Genomic DNA, 7,353 nt, shown 5'->3' on the forward strand with positions numbered 1-7,353 from the left:
ACGTTAAATATTGAACACCAAATTTGAATGTGATGATCTACGTGGCAGTTTGACATCATGTTAAAATTGAATTGCCAACCAATGTGTCTAATATATTACTTTTATTTTAAGATTACTTTTTCAAATCATAATAAATATTAAAAGAAATATAAAATATCTACACGTATACCAAGTATTCAATGCAAGGCTGGTCCAAAAGTTAAAAGAAAAAAACGAAATAATAATAATAATTATTATTTGGCATATGCATTTTGGAGGCGGCACTTTTGACGCCTCCCACCAAGCCTTCAATCCACGGGTTGGAATGAAATGAGATACCATTTTTTACCATTACATGTCTACTTGGCAATTTAAAGCATTGGTTGGAGATGCTCTTGTATTTGGTTTATCGAGTCATATTCTTGATACACTGAAAAATCTCTTGTGACCAACACTAAAGGCTAAAATATCATCCGCCCCTAAAAATAATAGGAGTCATCAGAAAAAGCAAGAATTAAAAGAAAGAGAAACGATGAGGATCAATGCTAACACACTTTACAATAAAGCTGGTAAGAACACAGATGGTAACTTTAGATCTTTTCAAAACTCTTTTTTTTCAGCTTTTGACATTATAGAATTTGATGCATCTAATTCTTTGATGCAAATTGCATATATAATTCTCTTAGAAAACTTTGCAGTTATTCTTTAACTTTGTTTCTTGATTAAGCAATGTACTATGTGCAGCTTACCATCTAGCTAGCTTGATGGTGAATATTGTACAGAAAAAAAGGCCAGAATATGGACTATAAAATGAAGCAAATGAGTCACATACAATACCACTGTGTAAATTGTACGAGAGAGAGATTGAAGAGAGAGATGGAAGAGAGAAAAAGATGAGAAAATATAAAGAGCGGGAAAGGGTTTGAGTCGAACAAAAAGGCCATATCAATGGGCTATAGACGACAACTGGGAATGCCTGAAACAATACTATAAGACAAACTGGGAAGAGGTATTCAGTCCATTGACAACGAACGACAACACTGTACTTCAGATCGTAGCCTCCGCCGAGCGAAGCGACGTGCTCGAGTTCTTGATTTCACTAGTGACAACTGCGACCAATGACCCTAGAGAGTTACGGCATGCCTTGGTGCTAAAGAATGGCCACGAGAACACCATCCTCCACGAGGCGGCAGCGTAGGGAAACCTAGAAGTGGCAAAGCGTCGGGAAACATAGAAGCGGCAAAGCGTTTGGTAGGACATGAATGTGTATTATTACATTTGGTATGTCGAACTGTGTTCCCAACATACTGAAAAACCTCTCGTGACCAACACTAAAGGCTAGAATATCATCCGCCCTTAAAAAATAATAGGAGTCACCGAAAAAAGCAACAATTAAAAGAGAAGGAAACGATGGGAGCAGTTCTAGTGTTGTTAGGCCCCCTGGGCAATAGGCGATTCAAACCCCCAAGTAAATAGTAATTGTCTGTACTAAATAGTAATTGTCTAAGTGCATTTACACCTCTAAACTGAATACTCTAGGCAATTCGTATTAAAATATTTTTTTTTATTTTTAAATTTGGATAATAATAAAAGATCGGTTGAAAATATTTGAAAATATTAAAATGTGGTGTAAGATGGAAGAACGTGGCTCAGTATTTATAGAAAATTATAATTTTTTTAAATACTTTTTTGTAATTTTAATTAATTTGTTCATAATTTTTGGTATTTTAATTAACTTTTAATTATTTTTTATAATTTTTTAATAGTGACTGATGTCACCGTTATATCACATAACTTAGGAGCTGGGCTAGGCAATTCTGACCTTGGGGGACTAACTGGGCTCCCTCGTAGCCCAGTAAACTTAGGTGGGCTAGAGGGGATTTTGGTGGGGAGAGGGGATTTAGGCTGGAAGTGCTACGAGGATCAATGCTAACACACTTTATCTCAAATTATGTAGCATCACGCTGGAAGTGCTATGAGGATCAATGCTAACACACTTTAGAGGAAGACAGCTAGTAACTTTGGATCTTTACAAAACTCTCTTTTTTCAGCTTTTGACATTACATAATTTGAAAGCATCTAATTCTATGATGCAAATTGCATATATAATTCTCTTAGAGAACTTTGCATTTATTCTTTAACTTTGTTTTTTGATTAAGCAACGTACCTATGTGAAAATAGAAAGATATGAAAGAGAGAGAGAAAGAGAGGTTGGAGAAAGAGAGAGAAGAAGATGAGAAAACAGAAAGAGCGGGAGAGGCTTTGAGTCAATCAAAATGGCCATATAAATGGGCCATGCACGACAACTGGGAACCCTTGAAACAATACTATAAGAGAAACTGGGAAGAGGTATTCATTCCATTGACAACAAACAACGACACTGTACTTCACGTCGTAGCCTATGCCGGGCAGAGCGACGTGCTCGAGTTCTTGATTTCACTTGTGACAACTGCGACCAATGACCCTAGAAAGTTACGGCATGCCTTGGTGCTGGAGAATGGCCATGGGAACACCATCCTCCACGAGGTGGTGGCGTCGGGAAACCTGAAAGCTGCAATGTTGTTGGTAAGCCACGATAACAGCGTTAGGAGTGAGCTAATTGCTAGACAGGATGCTGATCAAACCAATGAGTACGAGCGAGATGTTATTGATGCTTGGTCTAGAAGTATTGTGGAGATCGAGAACAAGTTAGGAGAAACGCCCATCTACAGGGCAGCTTCTTACGGTCATACAAAATTGGTCGATTTTTTCCACAAACAAAATGTGAATATAGAGCGCCACTTCACCAGATCTGTTGATCGCATGTCCGTTCTTCATATCGTTGTCATTAACCAACATTTTGGTCTCTCTCTCTCTCTCTCTCTCTCTCTCTCTCTCTCTCTCTCTCTCTCTCTCTCTCTCTCTCTCTCTCTCTCTCTCTCTATATATATATATATATATATATATATATCTCCATTCAAAATATAATTATTCATCAAAGTTAGACAATAATTAATATATAATATAGTTGGGCTTGTTTATATTGGTGGGGCTCCTTCAAGGCGTATGTTATTTAGAGTTTGAGTAAGTGTTTGACTTTTGTGTTTCCACTTTTCACAAATAATGCAGACACTGCTCTTTGGCTACTGAAAAAGTACCCATTTCTTGCAAAAACAAAGGAAGACGATGGTTTCACAAGCCTTCAATTGCTAGCCAAGATGCCATCTGCCTTCCAAGTCTACAATCGCGAAAGCTTATGGAAGATGCTTATTCATAAATGTACGTATCTATACGCTTACATTAAACACAATAATGTGCATAGTATTATTAGTAACTAACAATAAATAAAAAATAAAAACTCCATTTCTTTCTAATCTCTTTTAAATAACTATACTAATTACCTGTACTCTAGTGAAAATACTTGTTTTACTCCTGCTAACGGAGTGCAAGAGAAGACTTTACAGTGCTTCCCTTTTTATCTTAATTACATATATTGAGGCCTCTCAGAAGATGATAGTGTTGATGCGGCCGCACCAAATCAAAACGGTGATATAGAGAGCAGATGGATTCCACAGCTTCCCACAGCTTGCTTGTCGAAGAAGCTCACAAGTAAATAAAACTCAAACCTCGAATATATAAATCGACGTATTTATTATTGTCTTCTGTTGTTTTGCTGTTTTGCTCCTGTGAACTTTATGTTTTGTTCAATTCTTAATTATATATATAGACTAAAAGATCAACATGTAAGAATAAATCTGACCTTTACAAATCAAAGAAGATGAAGTTATAATCGACTTCAATAGTAAGCTTTTTCTCTTTGCTAGATAAAACCAAACAATAAGTCCCTACAATTTATAATGAGCGTATTTTTTTTTTTTGTGAGAGAAGTGACTACAATTTATATTGACAAACAATATATCATTATGATTCTCCTCAGAATCTTGGTAGATTGTCTCCCATATTTAATATAAGTGAGTAATTTAGGATCAAATTCCTAGTTTCAATTCTTTATTAACTAGGACATCCAAACCTCTCCAATTAGACTTTTCTAAACCAATTTGAACTCACATGCTGACCAATATACACCTACACTTATGCTCATATTGTAACAAAACATATGTGTTCATACCTTTCCAATCATACTCTCTATTTTTATTTTTATTTTTAAAATTGCTTCAAAAGACTATGAACCAATAGAAATGTAATTTTTATTTCAAATATTAAGAACATAGTAGTAAAATTAACGTTACTAGTCATTAGGAGCTTCTTTTTCCCTTTCCATATTTAAGAGCTACTGGAGGATTTGCTATCCTAGGAGCATGATTGGTGATGTTATTGAAGATGAATTTTTTAATTATCACTAAATTTTAGCAAGGAGCCCATTGGAGCTCTTGTTACAAAGTGAAAGTGTTACTAGCCTCTTTAATAATCATTTCATCTTCAATTTTAGTTTTCATTGCATTAGAAATTAAGGAGACCTGCACAGAAATGTGGGAAATAGAATAGCGGAGGAAGGATGAGAAAAGACGCAGAACCATAGGATAAGGAAAGAAATTAAAGAAAAAACATTATTGGAGTACCATCTCATTTAGCAAGTGATGCATATAATTAATATTTAATAAGAGAAATTCATTAATTGACGTAACATATACACATTACTTGCCACATTAAATAATATACAAATATGATATAAAAATCTGATCTCCGTATCATTTCCCAAAATTATTTTAAAGTTCTTTTCAGTACTTAAGCCTTGAAATATGGAACCTGATGGGGTCCCGATACAACCTTAATCATAAAAATCTCAAACGCAGAAAAATCCGGAAAAGAGGAAAAAAAAATCACTATGCATGCGTGATGGTAAAACAAAGTTAACTATAATTTTAATTCCTATATATATGCATGATCAATCATACACAGGATGGCCTCGAGTCTTTTCGATCTTGAAGCAAATAAAAAAAGAAAAAACACTATCGGAGCTTACCCAGCTGCTCGTGGAGAAAGACTATTCGTGGGTAGAAAGTAAGAAACCAAAGAAAGACAAGACAATTTCCTTGGTGTCCTCACAGAAAGATATTGCTGCTATTTGTGGTGATGGAAGAGAAACAAAAAAATCTACTATTTATAACTACACCCCACTGCTTATAGCAACTAGCACCGGAATATTACCTCTTGTGAAAAGGATATATGAGGTACATCCTCAGGCGATTGAGGCGCACGAAATCGGCAGTCAACAAAACATTTTGCATATGTCGATTAAGCATCGTCAGTTGCAGATATTTAGGCTTGTGAAGAGAAGCAGAGCGATAACGTGGAGGTTAACTTCGAGGATTGACAGTGATGGAAATACCATATTGCATCGAGCTGCAGATATGACATATTACTCTCCAGACACTCAAAGTGTAAGTGGTCCTGCATTGCAATTGCAAGAAGAATTACGTTGGATGGTGGTGAGTGATTCTGGCCTTAATTATATTCCCTCTCACATTTTTTTTAATACAAGTGATATTTTTACATTAACTTCATCTATATATTACACTACGGAATGAGAAATTCAAACTTGGGGAAAGAGGTGGGAGGACACTGCTCTACTTGAACACTCTCTCATTTTAAATTAACTATTCTTCATCTTGGGCATACATAGTTTAATCTGAATTACCAAAATTATGGGAAATTACATAAATTTGTTGCAAATAATTAATTGAATATTAATACGAGGCATCTAAAATCTAATGGGTCCTCCCATGAAAAAATTAAAATAAAAAAAAAAAACCATTTTGCGCCTTTTTTCGTTCATATTGGAAACAAAAATAGACTAAGAATAATTCATACATTAATAGTTTTACCATTTTGTTGGTAGCGAGCGGGAAAGATAACGCCACCTCATTATATCATGCACCGCAACAACAAGGGTGTGACAGCGGAGGAGCTCTTCAATATTGAGCATGAAAAGCTTCTTCATTCGGCACAAACATGGATAAAAGACACTGCTCAGTCATGCTCGACCGTGGCAGCTCTAGTGGCCACTGTGGTCTTTGCAGCCGCCTACACTGCTCCCGGGGGTTACAATTCAGGCGGTGTTCCTGTTCTCCAACATTCTCCTTTGTTCACTACCTTTATCATCACAGGCGTTGTCTCGCTCATCAGCTCATTGTCTTCTCTCGTCACATTTCTCTCGATCTTGACATCTCCGTTTGAGTACAAAAACTTCCATCATTCTCTTCCGCTCAGGCTGCATTTAGGATTTGCCTTTCTTTTCTTCTCGCTAGTGACGGCCATGCTCGCGTTCACTGCTACAGTTGTGCTCTTGATTCATCTCAACGAGAAATTGACATGGTCTCTCTTTTATGTTGCTGCGTTTCTTCCTGTGTCTGTATTTGGTATGCAGCTTCCTTTGTATGCGGGATTTTCTCATGCTTTGATATTTATATTTAAGAAAGTTAAGAAGTTTACAATTTCGTTTTTCCCTGTAAAGGAAATCCTCAATCAGTAAGGGTATTATTGAATGTTGATTTGTGTGTTGTAAGTCCAAACCAAAATAAATACCAATAATTACAAATTGGTGAGATAGAGGACGATTGACTATCCAGGTTTTTTTTTTTTAATGAATTTTTAGCTAGCATCTTTTTTACCATTTACATATGTAGCAGATATCTTTGATTTGGGATCTCTATTCAACAACTAGAATTGTAATCTATATTCAATAATTAGAGTGTATTTTTTTTTTCTCAAATAGTTGTTACTCCCTTAATTTCAGTGTTCAATTTTTTAGGAAAGTGTTAATGAGAGGTGTGAAATATATAGTTTGTGGAATTTGATACTCTCCCGAGCCCAAGGTGAGGATCCTCCTGACCAACACATGTGGGCCAACAAGAAGATCCCTTTAAAATTATAATAATTATAGCTGCTAAATTTTCATCCAACATCCTACATGTGTGTTGGTCAAGAGGAGACTCACATTGTGCTCAAGAGAGGATCCAATTCCATAGTTTGCAAGCTTATCACCTCTATTAATTTGATAATAGTTGATGGACCAAATTGTCAAAGCAGTTTTGGAAAGATGTACTTGTACTTGTTTGGTGCATTCACTGTACCAGTGCTCAACAAAGAGTTTTAAGGGCAAAACACCCCAAGGAGCAAGGAGTGGATAAAAAATAATGTTGTACACCTAAGAGAACATTTGATAACCATTTCGTTTTCAATTTTCAATTTTCAGTTTACTTTTTTGAAACTCAAATCTTTATTGGTAACTACTTTCAGTTTTCAAAAAAATGAAAACTAAAAACCAAAAAGTAAAAACTCAAGGTCAAATTTTGAAAACTCGAGAAACTAGTTTTAGTTTTCATTTTTGGAATATTGAAAATAGTTATCGAACAAAATTTTATTTTTCAATTT

At 35.5% G+C, this 7,353-nt stretch overlaps 1 pseudogene; it reads left to right on the top strand.

Moving 5' to 3' along the window:
* Window positions 1-835: 835 nt before the first annotated feature.
* Window positions 836-6,528, top strand: LOC126623179 (protein ACCELERATED CELL DEATH 6-like; annotated as a pseudogene).
* Window positions 6,529-7,353: the final 825 nt, after the last annotated feature.

Source organism: Malus sylvestris, chromosome 5 (genome assembly GCF_916048215.2).
Source record: "Malus sylvestris chromosome 5, drMalSylv7.2, whole genome shotgun sequence".
Lineage (NCBI taxonomy): Eukaryota > Viridiplantae > Streptophyta > Magnoliopsida > Rosales > Rosaceae > Malus > Malus sylvestris.